The sequence below is a fragment of the Palaemon carinicauda genome, chromosome 28 (genome assembly GCF_036898095.1).
Source record: "Palaemon carinicauda isolate YSFRI2023 chromosome 28, ASM3689809v2, whole genome shotgun sequence".
Lineage (NCBI taxonomy): Eukaryota > Metazoa > Arthropoda > Malacostraca > Decapoda > Palaemonidae > Palaemon > Palaemon carinicauda.
This window is the reverse complement of record NC_090752.1, coordinates 35996731-36018745: the sequence shown is the minus strand read 5'-3', so window position 1 is coordinate 36018745 and position 22015 is coordinate 35996731. Positions and strand designations below refer to the sequence as shown.

At 45.9% G+C, this 22015-nt stretch overlaps 1 long non-coding RNA gene across 1 annotated transcript in view; it reads left to right on the top strand.

Moving 5' to 3' along the window:
* The first annotated feature begins 3122 nt into the window (after positions 1-3122).
* The window catches only part of LOC137621501 (uncharacterized), a 190030-nt gene continuing 171137 nt past the window's right edge, over positions 3123-22015 (top strand). Inside the window, exon 1 of the long non-coding RNA XR_011040251.1 lies at positions 3123-3480. This is a non-coding gene — a long non-coding RNA (uncharacterized lncRNA). The remainder of the gene's footprint in view (positions 3481-22015) is intronic.

Genomic DNA, 22015 nt, shown 5'->3' with positions numbered 1-22015 from the left:
GATTCATATTGAACTCGCAACAAATCCTACCTAGACAGTCACATTGCTAGTTTTCACCCGTACATGGGTTGCACAGGCCGCCATTCGTATATTGCACGTAGTTTTAGCAAGGTGTCAAGGTTTCCCTCAGTTGCGTGCCAAGCCCGTAAGGGGAAAATCCCAGGGAAAATCCCAGGTCAATGGCCAAGCCAGTTTGGGGAGTCATCCCTATAGAGTTTGTATTAGTGTCGGAACAAATGACAAATTTGGAAGTCATTTGTATTTTTCCTAACGATACAAACCTGTAGCTATTTATACAGTTTCCTGCCATCACGTGTCCCTATACTAAGACCTGCCTGCAATCAAAAGTGGCCCGGATACACTGATGTATGAGCGAGATGGGTAGTTGGCAACCCCCACTACCCCTTACTACCCCCGCTAACTAGTGGGTTCGGTAGTTACCACCTCACTTAAAAGTCTTAATGGCTAGTCTTCCAGCTTTGCAGAAAGTAAATCCCTAAAATTAGATACAGGTTTGTATTATTATGAAAAATACAAATTATTTCCAAATTTGTCATCTTTTTCAAGTTAAAACTTTAAAATCTTTGTAATGTTTTATATATTCATAAGAACAATTTCATATTAGAAAGAAGGTATATATATATATATATATATATATATATATATATATATATATATATATATATATATATATATATATATATATATATATATATATATATATATACACACACACATAGGCCTACATACATACATTTCACTATAAAGCAAACTGCCTAACTTTGTATAGTAATACAATACAGGTTTTAGTTTATTGGGGATTAGAGAGAAAATTAGGAGTGAGAATAATTTTGGGAAAACGAATAATTAATTTGGAAGACTTACAAAAACATTTTTTTTATCTAAACATAACATCAATAAAAGGGATGTAACTTTTTCCCGCAATGAGTTTACACATTTATAATAAAAGACAGGAGAATATTCGTATAAAAATCGTGTGTTACAAGCGAAAGGAAGTTAATTAGAAAGTAAGAGTATAACTACCGTAATGAAAATACTTTAGTAGCCTAAATGTTGGAACCTAACTCATTATTATAATTAAAACATAGAATTATAAACTATCATGTGTATTAAGAGTAACATCTTAAAGGATAAACTGCTAATAGAGAACTCAGACAACATTCAGGTGCATATAAGAGCGCAACAAAGAGTGACACATGCAAGATGGCACTGTAAAATCAGTTGGCCACACTATAGTATACACGGCTCTGTCCCACGCTAGAGTCCCTGTATATAGGTAGAAGGGACTCTTTAGCGATGGTAATCTGCTCTTCTGGGAGAGAGACACTCCAAAATCAAACCATTGTTCTTTAGTCTATATATAGTTTATATATGAAAGATCTAATCTATTATTGTTTCTGTCCTTAAAATATTTTATTTTGATTTTTTATTCTCACCTAGTTTATTTATTTTCTTGTTCCATGTCCACACTGGGCTATATTTTCCTGTTTGCGCCCTTGAGCTTATAGCTTCCTGCTTTTCCAATTAGGGTTATAGCTTAGCTTGTAATGACAATAATAATAGTAATAATAATAACGACAACAACAACAACAACAATAATAATAATAATAATAATAATAATACTAATAATAATAAGATCCAAGGCAAATTAGCAGCGCCATCTATGAGCAAATGTGGTCACGGCTAGAATGTGTTGTGTGCATTTGCAATACATTACTTAAACAGCTGCAAATTATTTACAGAAGAATTAGAATGTCATTTAATACAGAATTGTTTAAATTTATGTGTTTGATAAATAATGAATCTTTTTTCAATAGCAAAAGGGGTCTGTATAAATAGTGAATAAAATATTTTGTTGTATAATATCGTCTACCCATAGAATATTGTCAGCAATAATACTGCTGTTAAATGGTTTGAATTGCAGGATTTTTTTTTTTATCAAAATACGTATCCAATATACCTTAAGATTCTTAAACTAGTCTCCATCACAGTCAGTACATAAGCGTAATTAAAGAAAAAATCATAAAACTGCAGAATCAAGCTTAACACTAGCGGTTGCTCAACTAGCTGAACTATATATTATATAGAGAGATAATTGTGAAAATGTGAAAAAATAGCCTATATGAAAGAATGATCTTTTTACAGGTGTAGCCTATAAAATTTTGCTGGAAATTACATGAAAAGACAAGCTTAGCCTACCAGTCATTTATTGTGAATCCACCAGATTTGTGTGTCATGTTATTCTGTTAATAATAAATGTAAAGTGTGACTACGCTGAAGGGTGAAAAAAAAATAGCACAGAAATGAACTTTAGAATTTGCTGAATTTTTTTTATACCTATCATCATCATCTCCTCCTATGTCCATTGACGTAAAGGGCCTCAGTTAGATTTCCCCAGTCGTCTTTATTTTGAGCTTTGTAATCAATACTTCTCCATTCATCATCTACTTCACGCTTCATAGTCCATAGCCATGTAGCACTGGGTCTTCCAACCTCTCTTGCAGTTTCATTTCTAATCCTGTCCTGCCACCTAACTTCTTATATTCTTCTGGGGGCTTTGTTCTCAAATCTACAAAATCTGTTGGACATTGTTTAATTGTCATACCACGACTCATTTATACCTATGCAATAGTATATTCTATTCACTGTTCATAAACACTTGATATTTAAAATAAAAGATGGAGTATTCATTGATAAAACACACACACACACACACACACACACACACACACACACATATATATATATATATATATATATATATATATATATATATATATATATATATATATATATATATATATATATATATATATATATATATATATATATATATATATATATATATATATATATATATATATATATATATATATATATATATATATATATATATATATATATATATATATATATATATATATATATATATATATATATATATATATATATATATATATATATATATATATATATATATATATATATATATATATATATATATATATATATATATATATATATATATATATATATATATAATACCGTGCAAGGTGGGATTTTGCGTATTTATAGTCGAGCTAAAACGAACGAACGAACGAACGTGGGAGTCCCTTACGTCTTTGGTCCCTTATTAACAAAAGTCCCATTCTAATGTGTGACGTCGTGATTTGAACCTTTTTAGGACTTAAAATTCTAAATTGCAACTTCTGGCATTTTCACTTTGCCTTGCATGGGAATTTAATATTGTGAATTATATTTTTTTCGTTTCATGCGTTTTTCCAAAAGAAATTTAATGTGTGATTGCAAGCTTACTCATTGGATGAAGATATAACAGTTCGAAAGGGCGAAACCAGGTTAGATAATACTCTACAGTATCTAGTTCTGTGTATTTTCCTTCACCCTTTGTAGGATGTTAAATTTTGAGGGCAATTTACTTGGAAAATTTACCAGCAAATTGTAAGTTATGGGTGATATTTGTATTTTTTTATTTGACAGACCGGCTAATAAAGCTATCTTTCAGTAGTTAAAGTTCATTTTTTTTCATAATTAATGAGGAGGGAGTTGGGTTTGTTAGTCTTTTATTTTGCTTAATCCATGTGGAGCTTTTGCAGTTGGATATGACTGATCGCGTGTAAAAATGTCAAAAGTTTTGATTGAAAGACAACATTTTAAACGGGAAACACAAGATCACTACCTAACCTAAGGTTCCCCCTACCTAACCTCACCTAAGCTAGGAGCCGTGGTAAATTTGTATTGTATTACAAGGTGTGATTTTGAACAGAAAATATATGTTTTCCCATAGTAAATAACGTGATTTAACCGAATTTGACCTTCATTTCAACCGCAATCAAACAGATCAACCAATCCGTCTAGCTTTAAGTTGGCGAATTGGGTGATGTTATTATGGATGAAATGAAGGTGAAAACCGGTTAAATCACGATATTTCCTACAGGAAAACATATATTTCCTGTTAAAATGGTGAAATAGTATCACTGTTGACATATATGATGTGTTAAAATATTTAAATATAAGCACTTGTTCAACGTTGTCACTTCTCTTACGAATGTACTGAGAACGATAACATTAGCAACGTTACCAATGATTCACAGTGCTACCAACGACGACGAATGGTACACAGAGTTACCAACGACACGATGACATTACTAGCGGTAGCAATGCTAGATATTTCCATACGTATTTTAAATAATATTTCCATATAACTTTTACACAATATATGAACAGTACAAAAAGGGCACAGAACCTAACAAACCCACCTAACCTGACCTAGAAGTACCCCGGTCACAAAACACATATAATGACTATTGAGGAATGACTTATTTTTATGAAGACGGTGACGAAATTGTGGGTCACGGGAGGGTGAGACTGACGGATTAACTCCTATGACTGGGATGAGGATGGATGGGGGGGGGGGATCGGGGTCTTGTGGGTCGAGGGGGTCCATTGTCTGTTGTTGTATAGGAGGGTAGAGGCGACTGGCAGTAATGAAGAAGTGGTGCAGTAACGTTTGTTCTGGATAGTAGTGGGTAAAAAAGAACCTGGAAAAATATTGCTTGAAATATTCAGTCTTCATTCCAGGTCTCTGAACCCACTCCTTCACTTCTCTCCAGAGCTGTTCTATATTTTGAGTATGGATGGTTGGGTGTAGGGGGTTAACGAAATGTTCAGAATGATTAATAGACTTATGTTTGTAACCAATTTCCGAAAGAGTTGTATGCAACCCACTTATCACTGATAATAACACTACCAGATTTGATATATTTCTGAATGAGGGGAATTAGAGTAGCAGAATCTCGTTTAGTAGAAAGGGGGGGAACTAAAGGGATAATGAAAAAGTTTTTGGATTCACGTTCAATACCCCCAAAGACCCATATGGCACTTAACGGTCTAGCTCGGTTGTATTTAGCTTTACAAAAATGAGATTTGTCTATTTCAATTGTTACTCCATCACCACCAATCGCCTCGTGATTATCGAAGAAGTATTCGGTAACCTCGGAACAGAAACTTCTCCAATCGACACTAGTTTTCGAGGATATGTCGATACCATGCATGAGGGTCTCATAGTCCGAATGTTTATGCAAAAAGTGGTTTGCAAATAATATCTTCCATGGGGGTAGACGACTTTTCCCAAAAAATGTACCTTTATAGGAAGTAACGGTATAACCACAACGACGTTTCTTCTTAGTTTTAGGTATGATGGATTCAGAATTACAATAAAACACATGAATGTCTTTCCTATAAGATAAAAGAGAACGGCACTTGGGGCACTGTAAGCGTTGAGGAATTACGTTGTGTGATTTCAGGAAATAATCAACATTGGCTGAAGAATCATAAAAATCACCATGGAATTTAGCAACTGCTTTTAGATACGGAATACTGCAGCCGTTACAAGTTTCTATAACTTCCTCCATCGAAAAATAGGAAAAAATAAATCTCACTTGAAATGACGCACACCTTACTAGGTCAAAGGTTACAAGGGAAAAGGGTTTTGGAGGAAGGGGCATGAACAGACCACTCAAAGAGATAAAGGAAGGGGGGTTAGGGAAATATCAGTAGACAACCCCCTTGTGTAAACTTTGAATAGGCATCGGTTGGTGATTGGTTAAGGGAAAAACAAAGGAGACTAGCGGGTAAACATGAATGAACTAAATAGGGAAACTAGTCCAGAGCAAGTATTTATGTGAAACAGAGGAGTGAAAAGGAAATAACAAAATAAAAATAAAACCAATATAGGAAGATAAAATGGAATGTATGATAAATAATATTGAATGGGAATATTAAATGAGATGATTATATGATAATAAAACGAGTAATTGGAAGGGGAAAAGCTTCTGCGCAGGGGGAGTGATATTTGCGCAGGCCGAAAACTGGTATGCACGAACGTACGTACAAATTGTGCTATTGTTAGCATGGAATGCTAACATTTGATCTACATCAGACGTTGGCAGCACTGGTTACTGTATTTTTTCATGAAATCTTTGCAACGGCTCTTCCAAAGTTTATCCAGTTGTACTGTTTTGTATTTTCCTCCGATAAAAATACATTCAAGAAGGTAATGTTTAGTGAAGAAAAGGCTTGTTTTGCGATTATATATCGTTTCCCCAGTATGTTTTCCCCACCCAAAACCCCGAGTTCCCACTGGGTGTCCCCCATTATTGTAGGATATAGATGTATAAATATTTCTGAAACTATTCATTTGCGACAGGAACGAGTGTCATTTTCGAAGAGAGCGTAATTTTTTTCTATAAGAAAAAGTAGTTGTTTTTCTAGGTTACATTGCCCTGTAATACACTACAATAAAACCGGAGCGGTATCCATACCTAACAGAGGGGAGGAGGGGTACACCCCCTTGCAATCCCCTCTTAAACTGATGTATACTTAGTTTACCCTAAGACTAATTCACAATCTAGTATTTGTTTCTCAACCGGTTTCATTCATGGCAAGGTAGCACTAAATCATAATATTTTGTAAATTGTAAATCCATAGTTTGGTATATCTAAACTGATAGATTGTTTACCTCCATGAGGAAACCCGTTTTCCCACTTCCAAGGTCTACAGAATACTCTATAGACCTTGGCCATTTCTCTCTTAACCTTTAAATTGTCCTCGACCAAGTCCTTGGCCATCTCCATGCGGGGCAATATTTGGGACGGGGTACTTGATTAAACTGAACATGTAGTTGTTCCGTAACCGAAATACAAACCACGCTATTTACATTGGGTTTACCTTTTAGCGCAGCTGAAATGACGAGCCAATAGTTTTAACGAGGGTTAATTACCCCCGCGCTAGTTAGCGAGGGGTAGGGGAAGGGTAGCTTGCTACCCCTCTCCCCCACACACCGGTGACTTGCTTCACTTCACTTTTGGCTCGGCGGTGATCAGACGTGTCTGTTCATCGTCCTCGTGACAGCCTTTAATTTTTCTGCTTTTTCTTTCTACAGCGTGTGTGTTGGTTGGAAGTTGACCTTCATTATTATTATTTTACAATGCGTACATGCCCTGGTGTTGCTGGTCGTCCTTGTGGGACCTTTATGTCGGATGTAGCTACGGACCCTCACACTCTTTGCCCTCAATGTTGGGGCCGACGGTGTGACCAGGAGAACATGTGCCGTGAGTGCAGGGAGTGGTCTGCCTCCCAGTGGGAGAGGTTTGGCCGCCGGCGTAAGAAGAAGTCCAGGAGAGACCGTTCTCCTTCGGGGTTTGCCTTGAAGGAGGAAGGTTCTCGGGATTCTTCTTCTGCCGCCCAAACCTCCTCCGAAGCTCCCCCTCGTCCGGCTCCTAAGGAGAGTCGGCCGAGTGGTAGCGCAGGCCCTAGTTCTGTTTCCCGACCTTGGGCGGGGGGAGAGGGCGTCGCCTCCCATAGCGAGGCGGTTCCCCCTCCTCCTCCGGGGGAGATTATTGATAATGCTTTAACTAATGATGATCTTTTGCAGATTTGGTCTTCCCTGGGGCTTAAGGGCTTGGCCTCCAGGGTTGCCTTTATTGACCTGCTCTCGTTGGGGGCCGCTGTTAAGCAGTCGCCGGCGGTAGCAGAGGTAGACCCTCTGTCTATCGTCGACGTCGTGGTGGCAGAGGCCTCCAACATGGCTGGGCAATCCTCTGCAGGTGCTGTTGAGGATGATGGTGCTGAGGGCTCTCCTCCCCCTTACGTACATCCTTCGAAGGGGGAAGTGAGTCCTTCGGTCTCTGCTGCTGCTCAGCTTCCTTCTAAGGGAAGTGCTTTGACTGAGACTCCCCTTCGGAGGACCGATGGTCCTGAAGATCTTCCGAGAGGCCGCCTCCGCCGTAAGGCTCACCGTCCGCTACGTCGCAAGGGCCTCCCTTCCCCTTACAAGGGGGTTAAGAGGCACCTTTTTGGATCTTCTTCCTCCGAAGGGGACTCTCCTCGTCAGCCTCAACCTACAGCTCCGTCTCCCTTGGACCTCTCTGCAGACCGTTCACCAACTCCTGCCAGATCTTCACCTTCTGGAGAACTCGTCACCCGACGGGCAACGGTCCCTTCGGGGCAAAGGGATTCTTCCCTTCCACGAGCAGTGCTAGCTCACAGGCGCTCTCCTGCTCGTCAGCGCGCTCCTGCTCATCAGCGCGCTCCTGCTTGTCAGCGCTCTCCTGCTCATCGGCGCTCTCCTGCTCGTCGGCGCTCACCTGCTCGTCGGCACTCACCTGCTCGTCGGCGCTCACCTGCTCGTCGGCGCTCTCCTGATGTTTGCCCTCCTCGCCAGCGCTCTCCTGCTCGTCAGCTCTCTTCTGAGCGTCAGCGCTCATTTGAGGATCATCGCCCTGCGGTCTCTGACCATCCTACAGTTCCTGCTGAGCTCCCTGCTCGCCATCAGTCTTCTGATCCTGTGGCTACGCAACATCGTTCAGCGCGTGTGTCAAAAGCACATGTTCGCCAACCCGCCTGCGATCTTCCTGTTCCTGCTCGTGAACGCGCCGCGCCACCTGTCCCTTCACAGGATCTCACGCGTCGACCTCCTGCTCTCCAGCGATCTCCTGCTCGCCAGCGATCACCTACGCGCCAGCGATCACCTGCTCGCCAGCGCGCACAGGCGATTTTAGTATTGCCTATTCGCCAGCGTTCTCCCACGCGCCACCGATCGCCTACTCACCAGCGTTCACCTGCTCGCCAGCGTTCACCTGCTCGCCAGCGTTCACCTGCTCGCCAGCGTTCACCTGCTCGTTAGCACACACAGGCGATTTTGGTATCGCCTATTCACCAGCGTTCTACGCGTCAGCGATCGCCTGTTTCTTGGCGATCTCCGGACCGCCCGCGTGTGTTACAGCCTGCGCGCCAACGTTCTCCAACGCTTCGTCAGCCGGAGGTTCTGAAGGGACATGATTCGCCAGCTACTAGCTCGCCATCGCGCGATCGCTCACCAGCGCATGCTGTTCGCTATCGCTCGCCAACGCGTCACCATGCCACAACGCGCCATAGCCTACCTGCGCGTCAGCGCTCACCAGCTCACCACCGATCGCCTGTTGATCCACATCGCCAGCGGTCTACCTCACCCACGTGGCAGCGCGTTTCCTCGCCAACGCTTGCGTTCGTCGTCTTGGACACGCGCTCATTCACCTGCCCACCCTCGCGCCCACTCGCCTGCGCGATCGCGCGACCGCTAGCCTGCGCGCCCGCGCGACAGCTAGCCTGCGCGCCCGCGCGACCGCTAGCCTGCGCGCCCGCGCGACCGCTCGCCTGCGCGCCCGCGCGACCGCTCGCCTGCGCGCCCGTGCGACCGCTCGCCTGCGCGCCCGCGCGACCGCTCGCCTGCGCGCCCGCACGATCATCCACCTGCGCGCCCGCGCGATCGCTCGCCCGCGCTCCCGCGCGACCATTCGCCCTCACACGACCATCGTTCGCGGTGAATTCCGCAGCCAGTGGTAGCAGCAGGAACGCGTGTTCCTAGACAACGCTCGGGATCGCCTCCACCCAAACACAGGTTGGTAGTGCAGGACAAGGATACTACTGAGGAGAGGTTAGTACATCATTCTTCCCCACCTTCTTTTCAGAAGGTTATGAAACCAGCACTCGCCAACCAGGGTAACAAACCAACGGCTCTCTCTCCTACGCTGAAGAGAAAGAGAGGAGTGGACTTCGTGGTGACTTTCCCCAGGGCGAAGTTGGTTCCCAAGAGGTCGGTCGCGAAGGCCCCTTCTCCTGCTCGAGTGCTTTCTCCTTCTCCCGTGGTCGAGGCCTATCCGTCCTCAGGTGAGTCCAGTGGGGCGGTAGTCTTCCTCTCGGCACCAAGGGGGGAGACTTCGCTTCATGGAGGAGAATCATCTCGTGAGGAAGGGGCCCCTCGAATCTCTTTGTTGGGATCCTGTATCCCTCCCAGGAGGGAATCCAAGGACTCCAAGACCGTCCCGAAATCCTCTTCAAGGATTCGCCAGGAACCCACGACTACCCGGGGGAATGTCCACGTGTCACCCCAGGAAGAGATCCCTGGGGCAGGAGACTTAGCTGCCAGCCCGCAGGGAGGAGAACAGCAGGAATCCGAACATGCCTTCTGGCAGGTCCTAAGCCTGATAAGGCAACTTAACGGGCTTATGGATCCAGTCATCGCCCCCCGTGAAGGCAAAGACACGATCTTGGATGAAGTGTTTGACGTTCGGAAGGCCCCGAAGTCCAGTGCGGCTCTGCCCTGGTCTCCGGGTCTGAAGAGTGCCAGAGCTAGGGCCAACGCTCAGCTCGCGCTTCTTGCCTCCTCCAGTCGTTCCACTGCCGGGAACAAGCTCATCCCTCCTCCTCGTCTTCAGCAGAGGAGGTATTTCGAGATTCTGGGTGAGCCCAACCTCGCTCTTCCTCTCCATCACTCTGTGGAGGAGCTGGCGAAGGGAGTTCCCCTTGAGAAGCTCTCTGCCCGGCAGGTGTCGTTCTCGGCGGCAGAGATCCTAAGCCACGAGCAGGTCGCTAAGTGTGCCATGCAGGCTACTTCGTGGCTGGACTTTTGGCTAGGATCTCTGGGCATCCTATTGCGATCGGAGGACTTGTCCAAGGAGACCAATAGGAAGGCCCTGGAGACCTTCTTGCTCTCGGGCACCCGCTCCATCGAGTTTTTGGCGCACCAGGTTACCACCCTATGGGCCAACTCGGTGTTGAAGCGTCGCGATGCTGTGTCCGAGAGATTCCATCCGAAGGTCCCCTTCTGGGGGAGAACCTGTTTGAGCCTCAAGACATGGAGCGAACGGCTGAGAGGTGGAGGAAATCCAGCACGGACTCCCTCCTCCATAGGGCCCTTACAACTCGGCCCTATAAGCCTCCAGCCCCGCCACAACAGCAGCAGCAGCCTCGTAAGGCTCCAAAGCAGACAGCGGCAGTTAAGAAGGTGGTGTCTAAGCCCCAGCCCTTTCCAGCCAAGGTCAAGAGGGGTGGTAAGTCCTCCAGGGGAGGCAAGACTCCTAGGGGTGGCGGCCGCGGCCGCAAGCCCTAGGGGTGGCAGTCCCCCTGCGTGTCCACCTGTGGGGGGATGCCTTCAGCGTTGCGTCCGCAGGTGGCAGCAACACGGGGCCGATACTTGGACGGTCTCAGTGATTGGCCAAGGCTATCGCGTCCCGTTCACAACATCTCAACCTCCCCTGACAGCGAATCCAGTGTCGTTGAGCTCCTATGCCACGGGATCGGCAAAGGGGCTGGCCCTTCAGGCCGAAGTCGAGACCATGCTCGAGAAGGGTGCTCTCCAGGAGGTCGTCGACAGCTCCCCAGGCTTCTTCAGTCGACTCTTTCTTGTAAAGAAGGCTACTGGAGGCTGGGGACCCGTCATCAACCTCTCAGCTCTGAACGGGTTTGTCAAGCAAACCCGGTTCAGCATGGAGACTGCAGATACGGTCAGCTTGCGGTGAGACCACAAGACTTCATGTGCACACTGGATCTAAAGGACGCGTACTTCCAGATCCCAATCCATCCGTCTTCCAGGAAGTACCTGAGATTTTGCCTAGACAACAAGATCTACCAGTTCAAGGTGCTGTGTTTCGATCTCTCCACAGCTCCTCAGGTGTTCACCAGAGTGTTCACCCTGATTTCATCTTGGGCGCACAGGAACGGCATTCGTCTCCTTCGTTATCTGGACGATTGGCTAATCCTAGCAGACTCGGAGTCGACCCTTCTTCGGCACCGAGACAGGCTTCTGGATCTTTGCCAGGATCTGGGGATCGTGGTAAACCTCGAGAAGTCCTCTATGCAGCCGTCCCAACGACTGGTTTATCTAGGCATGCTAATAGACACCAATCTCCACAAAGCCTTTCCATCAGACGACCGGATAGCAAGACTGAGGAGGGTGGCAGAACCCTTCCTCAGGTGAGAAGAACTCCCCGCCCAATCGTGGTTGCGTCTCTTAGGTCACCTATCCTCCCTGGCTCGTCTGGTTCCAAACAGCCGCCTCAGGATGAGATCCCTTCAATGGCGGCTCAAGTCCCGGTGGAATCAAGGATCTGATTCCCCGGACATTCTGATCCCAATGGGGTCTCTGGAACAGACGGACTTGCGGTGGTGGCTGGTCGACGAGAACCTGCGGAAGGGAGTGAGTCTTCTCGTCCTCCCCCCGGAATTGACTCTGTTTTCGGACGCGTCAAAAGAAGGGTGGGGGGGGGGGGGGGCGCACGTTCTGAACCAGAGGGCCTCAGGCCTTTGGTCAGAATCAGAAAAGTGCCTACACATCAACCTGCTAGAATTGAAGGCCGTCTTTCTGGCTCTTCAGCAGTTCCAATGGTCCCTGGCGGGTCACTCCGTGGTGGTGATGAGCGACAACACCACGGTAGTGGCTTATATCAATAAGCAGGGAGGCACTTTTTCGCAGCAGCTATCCCATCTTGCAGTAAAGAGACTGAGGTGGACCGAAACCCACTCGATAACACTATCAGCTCGTTTCATTCCTGGCAAGAGGAATGTGCTCGCCGACAGTCTGAGCAGGGCCTCGCAGATAGTGAGTACCGAGTGGTCTTTGGATCCTCAGATAGCCAACAAAGTCCTGACTTTGTGGGGTTCCCCGACTGTGGACTTGTTCGCGACAGCTTTGAACTTCAAGCTGCCCCTGTACTGCTCCCCAGTCCTGGACCCCAAGGCACTCTGGCAAGATGCTTTCCAGCAACGGTGGGACAAGAAACGTGTACGCCTTCCCACCGTTCTGTCTGATGAGAAGGGTGCTCAACAGGACCAGACTATCGGTCAACTGTTCGATGACTCTGGTAGCTCCGCTATGGCATCACGCGGAATGGTTTCCGGACCTTCTGCAGCTCCTGACGGAGCTCCCGAGGGAGCTTCCTCCACGAAACGAGCTTCTCAGACAACCCCACTCCGGCATCCCTCACAGGGCCGTAGCCTCGCTTCGGCTTCACGCCTGGAGACTATCCAGCGTCTCCTCGCGGAGAGAGGCTTTTCACAACAGGTTGCGGAGAGAATGTCTCGGCACCTGCGAAAGTCCTCTGAGGGAGTCTACCAAGCAAAGTGGAGAGTCTTTTGTGGTTGGTGTCGTGGAAGGGGTATCTCTCCACTCGATGCCATTATTCCAGCAATAGCGGATTTCCTCGTTTATCTGCGGGAAGAAATGCGCCTTTCTGTCTCGGCAGTGAAAGGCTATCGCTCAGCCTTAAGCTTGGCCTTCAGACTGAAGGGCGTGGATATTTCTTCATCGCTAGAACTCTCTTTACTCATACGTAGCTATGAGCTTACCTGCCCCCAGTCGGAAGTGAAACCTCCTCCTTGGAACGTGGTTCGAGTCCTCAGGTCTCTTAAGGCACTTCCCTTCGAGCCATTATGCCAGGCCTCCGATCGCCACCTGTCTTGGAAGACGGCTTTCATACTCGCTTTGGCTTCGGCCAAGCGAGTTAGTGAACTTCATGGTCTCTCGTACGACATCGCCCATTCAAGGGGATGGGGGGAGGTAACGTTCAGGTTCGTCCCTGAGTTTGTGGCCAAGACTCAGAATCCTGGAGTGCCGGATCCTCGGTTCGACTCTTTCAGGATCGCGAGTCTCCGTTCTGTAACAAGCGACCCAGACCAGCTGCTACTATGTCCAGTGAGGTGTCTGAGGCACTACTCGAAGAGAACGGCTGCAGTCCGTCCTCAAGTGCGAGCTTTGTTTGTGAGCACAGGCAGGACTAAGAGGAGGGTCACCAGGAACACCATCTCAGCTTGGATTCGAAGGGTTATCCACCATGCCTTGAATCCTGACCCTCCTCCGTCACGTCGCCCTCGGGCCCACGATGTCAGGGGTATTGCTACATCCCTGGACTTCAAGAGAAACTTCTCTGTGACGCAGGTACTTCAAGCTGGGGTCTGGAAGCGTCAAACGACCTTCACAGCCCACTACCTGCAAGACGTGACCCACAGGAGCCTCGATACGTTTTCTATCGGCCCTGTGGTGGCTGCACAACAGCTGGTCTAACCTCAGGCTCCTTTTTGGACAAGTAGCAGTAGGTTGAGGGCGTTGTTACCCGGTCTTAGTCTGCGTGAATGAAAAAGTATGTCTGACCCTTACTTCTTTCTTCATTCTCCCCTCTCTTGGGGAAGCAGCATCCTGGTCCTCGCATAGCTGACCTCGACCTCTGCAGGTAACCCATGCTTCTTTGTGCTCCTAGTATTAAGCTTAATACTGTTGCGTCTCCCATACCCTGACGAGGTGGTATTGGGAACGTCCTATCCTAGAATTCTTACCTGAAGGTCCCAAGGTCAACTTCATAGGACGAGTCACACACTCCTCCACACACTGCTTATGTAGGCCACTCGTTCCTAGCGATGCTAGGAACTTGTGAGGTACAGGGGCTCCCTTTCTCTAGTGCTGCTCACTGAGGGATCGAGCCCCCGGGCAAGCCGAAGTCAATAAGGCTGGGGACTTTCCACCCTTCCTAAGGTGTAAGTCACCCTCAGTAAATAGCGTGGTTTGTATTTCGGTTACGGAACAAATGACAAATTCGAAGATAATTTGTATTTTTCCTAACCATACAAACCTTAGCTATTTACACATATTTGCCCGCCATCCCTGACCCCCAAGTCAAGTCCTACCTTTAAGTGAAGTGAAGCAAGTCACCAGTGTGTGTGTGTGGGGGGGGGGGAATCGGTAGCAAGCTACCCTTCCCCTACCCCCCCCCCCCCCCGCTAACTAGCGCGGGGGTAATTAACCCTCGTTAAAACTATTGGCTCGTCATTTCAGCTGCGCTAAAAGGTAAACCCAATGTAAATAGCTAATGTTTGTATGGTTAGGAAAAATACAAATTATCTTCGAATTTGTCATATTGTAATTTTCAAAACTCAATCCCTTTTCTATTTGGTTATTACTTTTGAGATTTTTTTTTTTTTATTGTGTTATGTTTGTTGTAACTTATACCTTTGAATTTTCCATATGCTATACAGTAGGCAATTATATAGCATTTTAGTTTAGCTTTTTTCATTAAGAGTAATAGAAATTGGTCATTGCCATTCATTATGTTTTAAGACATTTTCGTATAAACTTGACAGTATTGTAACTTCCATTTTTCTAATTTTATTATTTGATTTATTTTCCGTCTGCCATACAATCCATTTCCTAAACAAGTCGGTAATGTAAAGGCATTAGCTTACCCTTTTGGATTTTGCACCGCTGAATCCGTGTTATATACATATTAATACTAACCCATATTCGCTACAGATATATGTATATATATATATATATATATATATATATATATATATATATATATATATATATATATATATATATATATATATATATATATATATATATATTATATACATATATATATATATATATATATATATATATATATATATATATATATATATATATATATATATATATTATATACATATATATATATATATATATATATATATATATATATATATATATATGTATATATATACATATATATATATATATATATATATATATATATATATATATATATATATATATATGTATATATATATATATATGTATATATATATATATATATATATATATATATGTATATATATATACATATATATATATGTATATATATATATATATATATATATATATATATATATATATATATATATATATATATATATATATATATATATATATATTTATGTATATATATATATATATAACGGATTTTGAGCGAAGCGAAAAATCTATTTTTGGGTGAGATAGCCATGGCGTCCTGATGGAAGGTTCCTTTTTGGTAGCTTCCTTGGGTATAAGACTACTAAGATATTCCCAGAGAATTTAACCACAGGTTATCACAGAATTCTAACTTCTGGAGCGAGTATCTCAAAGGTTTCCCTTTAAGACATCGTAATACAACAGGGGACGCGCATGTCTGAACACGCCACATAGCTATCTTCACCCCGAACAGAGTTAATGCTTCGGTGTGTAAGGACTGAGAATAGCTGGGAGCCGTTCCACAGCTAATCTCACTCGTGGCTACTACTGATACTCGAGACGTAAACAAACGGACGCCATTGCTCTAATGACGTCACGCCCGTCTTCATCCTGAAGCCAGTTGCTGCCCATCACCATGATACAGTAGCACAGGGTGGGAACAAAACTGGACGAAGTAGTAGGGAGGGTCCATCAGGACGCCATGGCTATCTCACCCAAAAATAGATTTTTCGCTTCGCTCAAAATCCGTTTTTTGGGCTCAAGCCATGGCGTCCTGATGGAAGAGTACCAGAGAATCAATGTATCGTGGTAGATTTTCCCTAGTATTAAGTGCCTAGGCATTGACAAAACAGCAAAGTAATCTTAGATAAAGAACCATAGGGAAGAAGTATCCTGCCCCCCTTGGCAGTGAAGTTCCCATGGGCTATGCCGACGTCAAAGTGGTATTGAAGGGCTATTCATCCTGAGAGAAGAACTTGAAGAACTTAGAGATGAAGCTGAATGTTTGGTATTTGTATAGGAACATTCTGAAATTAGACCAGTGGTGGTTGGACACTGTGTATAGAGTTCATCTCTTGGGTATCAGAAGTAAGTATTCGTGTAGGAACCTTACTTAGTCAGGGTGAATATAATTTAGGATTAGACATCTTAAATTCTTCATAACCATAAGAAAGGAGGAATAAATAAAACTATGACAGGTATGTATTTCATAGTAAGTAGGAGCTGATAGAGACGCACAAGTAATAAAATAGAAATTTTATTTCACAAATGCAGAAATTAAATAATTTACAGCAAAAAGTAAAGTTCATTTACAGTAATAATAATGTACATAGAAATAAAGGCTTGCTCTTGAATCTGAAAAGGAATTTCAGGATTATTAGTAGGTACTCGTTCTCGAGGAACGCAAGTCTTTAATTAAAACACATCATGCTCAAGGCATGCGGCACTTGTGTGACACTATGACATTTCACCTGGGATAAGAACAGTTATAAAAGCACTAAGTGTTTTTCAACATCACTATGAATCGCTCGAGGGTCAACATAGGCACCCGAAGAGTTAGAGTCCCAAGTAACTCACTGTTCTACGCAGAGTTAGGTGCAGGTTTCATAACACTACCTGCGGCTACCACAAAATGTTTGACTTCGTGCACTTGTTTCGCATAGTGTTTAAAGAAAACTCGCGAGGACTTCCAGCCCGTGAAGTTTTTAAGGCTTTCAAAGTCCATGCTCTGAAAGAAATTCAGAGATGATGCCACTTTTCTAGGATCATGACCAGCGGGTGTACTGTTCGGATCCGCTCTGCGAATGAAGTAGGTGATTTTCGCTCTTAATTGTTTCAGTGACAGGTCGCTGCCCGATGTTTCTCCTTTGAAGAGTTGGCCTCCACCAAAGTTCGAAGTTCTGCGAAGATAGACCTTGAGGCTCTCTACTGGACATAGAGAGACATCCTCCTTCAGGGGGCATATTCTCCAAGGGCCCCATCTTTTGGTGGGTAATTCATTTTTAGCGAGAAACGTCGGATCAGGGGAGAGGGTCACTTCTCCTGAATCGGTAAACAGGATGTGTCCTTCTTCTCTTGATAATGCCACTATTTCGCTGACTCGAGCTCCCGAAGCGAGAGCAAATAAAAATATAACTTTCTGAGTCAGATCCTTGAGGGGGCATGAATCGTTGTCCAAGTTGGAGGCGAAATGGAGTACCTTGTCTAGTGACCAGGAGATCGGTTTCGGTGGGGGTGCTGGACGTAGGCGAGCACATGCTTTTGGTAGTTTGTTGAAGATGTCGTTGGACAGATCAATTTGGAAAGCATATAGAATTGGTCTAGTCAAGGCCGATTTGCAGGTTGAAATCGTATTGGCTGCTAATCCTTGTCCATGAAGGTGAATAAAGAAGGACATACAGAAATCAATCGTGATTTCTTTAGGATTTTTTGTCTTGACAAAGGAGACCCATTTCCTCCAGGATGATTCATATTGCCGTCTCGTGGATTCGGTCTTGTATTCCTCTAGGAAGTCTAGACTTTTCTTCGAGATCCCAAACCTCTTCTTTGCGGCAAGGGAGAGAAAATCATGAGATGAAGGTCCTTGATTTTCGATGATGAAGCGAAGACAGTCGACTTCTGTACTTGTTGAGAGAGAACTGGGCCCGGGAGAGGGATCAGCTTGGGCTGCAGCTCCAGGACCAGGGGGTACCAGTTGCTCCGGGGCCACTTGGGAGCCACTAGGGCCGCTGTCCCTTTGAAGGTTCTCAGTTTGGAGAGGACTTTCAACAGAAGGTTGGTGGGAGGGAACAGGTAGATCTTGGACCATCTGTTCCAGTCCAGTGACATGGCATCCACTGCTTCTGCTTTGGGGTCCTCGTACGGGGCTACGTACAGAGGAAGTTGATTGTTGTCGCTCGTTGCAAAGAGATCTATCTGAAGTTCTGGGACTTGGTGAGAGATGAAGGAGAACGATCTTGCGTCTAGAGACCATTCCGACTCTATCGGGTTTGTCCGAGATAGAGCATCCGCTGTCACGTTGTGGAATCCTTGTAGGTGAACTGCAGACAGGTGCCACTTCTTCTCTGCCAGACGGAAGATTGGGAGAAGCACCTGATTTATCTGGGGCGATCTTGAGCCTTGGCGATTGAGACAACGAACTACCACCGAGTTGTCTAGGGTTAGACGGATGTGGATCGAGGGCGGCGGGGATAACTTCTTCAGTGTTAGAAGGACCGCCATGGCCTCCAAGATGTTTATGTGGAACGTCTTGAATAGGGGAGACCAGGTACCTTGAACCTGTTTCTGGTGGGAGTGACCTCCCCAACCTTCCAGTGAGGCATCCGTGTGGATGTTGAGTGATGGAGGAGGGTGTTGGAGAGGAATGGACCTTTTCAGTGCCTTTTCTTCCGACCACGGCTTTAGGAGGCGTCGCAGTCTGTTTGGAAGCCGTCTCTTGAGGTCTCTTCGAGCGATGGATGCCGAGCGTCTCCAGACTCCCGCGGCATCCTTTAGCTGTGCACGAAGCACTGGGTTTGTCACTGAGGCGAATTGTAGAGAGCCTAGAACTCGTTCCTGCTGTCGTCTTGAAATGCGTTTGGATTTCAGTAGTCGCTTGACAGACCCTGCTATTTCCTTCCTTTTCTTCTGGGGGATGGAAAGGCGGTGTGACTGAAGATTCCAGTGGATTCCCAACCACTGAAACTTCTGAGCTGGAGAGAGGCGAGATTTTTTCTCGTTGATCTTGAATCCCAGGTGTTCTAGGTACTGGGTAACTTCGTTGCAAGAATTTGCACACTCTTCGGGCGATGGAGCCCAGACTAGCCAGTCGTCGAGGTAGGCCATCACCTGGACGTTTCTTAGGCGGAGTTGTTGTACTATGGCATCCGCCAGTTTTGTGAAGATCCGAGGGGCCACGTTGAGGCCGAAGGGCATGGCCCGGAAGGCGTAGCTTTTCCTTTGGAGTCGAAATCCTAGGTAGGAGGAAGCGTGATGGTTCATTGGAACGTGCCAGTAGGCATCCGCCAGGTCTATAGAGACCGTGTAGGAACCTTGAGGCAGAAGGGTCCTTATTTGTTGAAGCGTCAGCATCTTGAATTTGTTGTTCGCTATGAACTTGTTGAGGGGGGATAAGTCCAGAATGACTCTGAGTTTGTCTGAGTCCTTCTTGGGGACACAAAACAGTCTCCCTTGGAACCTGGTGGACTTTACCTTCCTTATCACCTTCTTGTTCAAGAGGTCTAGAACATATTCTTCCAGAAGGGGGGTTGATTGTTGGAAGAATTGCTGGAAGATTGGGGGTGGTTGAGTCCAACTCCAGCCTAGACCCTTCTTGACGATGCTGTGCGCCCAGGGATCGAAGGTCCAACGATCCTGGAATTGGCGGAGTCTTCCTCCCACCGGAAGCACTTCATTGCTTCTGGTGTCCCGAGGACTTGCTGCCTCGGCCGCTAGCTCCCTTTCCTCCTCTACCTCTGGAGGGACGGCGAGATGCGTCTTTGCTTGCACCCCTGAATGAGCCTCTACCTTTGGCACGAAAGGTAGTTGATTGTTGCTCAAAGGCAGGGGTGAAGACCGGTGACTGTGACAACACCGGTTGGGGGACCAATTGAAAGGTCTGTTGTGGTTGGGCAACCACTTGGGAGGTAGCGGGTCCCGGAAACTGACGTCTTTGCTGACGTTGCTGGGGTTTTGGCTTTTGGGGTTTCCTCTTAGGCTGAGGTCCGTCGTCCTGAGAGGGTTTCCTTTTCCTGGACATGCCCCACTTGTGGAGAAGGTTCCTATTCTCCGTGGCGGCTCTGTCAGTGATTTCCTTCACAAGGTCAGAAGGAAAGAGGTGTTTTCCCCAGATGTTGGAGGAAATCAGCCTCCGGGGTTCGTGTTTCACGGTGGCACCGGCAAACACGAATTCACGACAGGCTCTTCGAGCCTTTATGAAGTGGTACAAGTCCTTCATTACAGTCAATAAGTGGGATTTGGAGAGTACCATATAGTGGTCTGGTACTCTAGTGTCACAGGCCATAACTTCAAGTTGGACTTGATGAGAGAGGGATGCCGCAAGCCTCTCCTTCGTGTCTTGTTCCCGACGAAGGAGGTGATCGTTGAGCTTAGGCAGGTCTTCATTAAACTGACGTCCGGCGACGTCAGGATCGAGCCTTCCCACGACGAAAGTATGTTGAACATCTTTCCAGTGTCGAGCGTCAGGGGGGGTCACTATGGAGAAGGGTCTGCACTCCTCCAATGCAGGGCAGGGTTTCCCTTCATCCGCCGCTTTAAGGCATGCAGCTAAGGCCTTTTCCAAGAATGGAAGAACCGCAGTGTCAGGTGCAACGTAAGTAGGGTGCTTCTTGCTCAAGGCCAGAAGCTTAGAGCAGGTAAAGCCTCTACTCTTGAATGCGGAGGCTAGCATAGCCTGGGCCTTTGCGAGATCGAACACTATCTCTTCCTTAGGTTCGGTCTCTTCGTTCGAGGCAGGTTCGGAACGAAGCCGGACGTAACAGTCCGGGTAGGCCTCAAAGTTTGGGAAGAACTCCACATCTTCCAAAGGGACCGTGCCGATCTTATCACTGACAAAGATCCTGCCGGTCGCAATAACCATATGCTCTGCATACCTCCACGGGTGGCATGAGAGCAAGCGGGGAGATCCTTGACCGAAATCTTCTTCGGTTCTCTGGATCCTATCATCGACCTGATGGACTCCTGGTTCTCCTTCAGCCTGTCGTCCATGACGGCTCTAATCAGTCGGATCAATTCTTGAGTGGAAGAAGAAGGATCCGGAGTCGAGGAGGTGGACGGAATAGACATTTCCGTCGGTGTAGGAGTAGGAGGGGGGATGGACGGGGGAGCGACCTCTTGCTCCGACTCGGCGTATTCCACCTTGTCTTCGTCATCTTCGGCTCCTTGAGCCATAAGCGTTTTCTCCGTGTCTTCCGAGACATCCGAAATCTGTTCGTCATCTTCGGAATCCAAACGGCACTCGTGCATGGACTGAGCCATGACTACATCAGGTTCCACCGTAATTTGGACACTGGGGATCACGTCTTTGGGTACCACTGAGTCAGGGGAGGCCTTAGGGAACAACAGTGACCTCAGTTCTTCGGTGGCCAGGTACGGTCCGGTAGCATTTTTCTGGAAGCCACGCACCCACTTGCGCAGCTTTTCACGAGAAATGTCTCTAATCTCCGCTGAGGGAGGATTATGGAAGGCCTCAACTAGGTGAGCCTGACAGACCGTACAGTTCAGTGGATTCCAAAACTTCAAATCCCCTTTCTTGTCTGCACAAGGGGCGTGAGTCCTGCAAGCCGTATGCCCGTAAAACTGCGGGCGTTTCACAGCGCAGAAGGCGAAATCACACTTCATCTGCTCCTCCTGTGGAAGAAAGAGAAAATGAGTATGGGGGAGTCATAAGAATGGCTCTTAAACTAAGTTAATATTAATTATTAATTTTAACTTAATGAAAGGTGTGATGCATAGAGAATGAAATAGTAAAGGAGAACATGCTCCATGCATCTCGCCCGGCTGGTTACCATAAGCTTGGTCCCTGGATAATCCGAGTGACCGAGGGCACCGGATATAATTCCTTAGAGCTCCAAGTAATTTGGAATTCCGTGGAAAAATCCAAGGGCAAGATTGGGA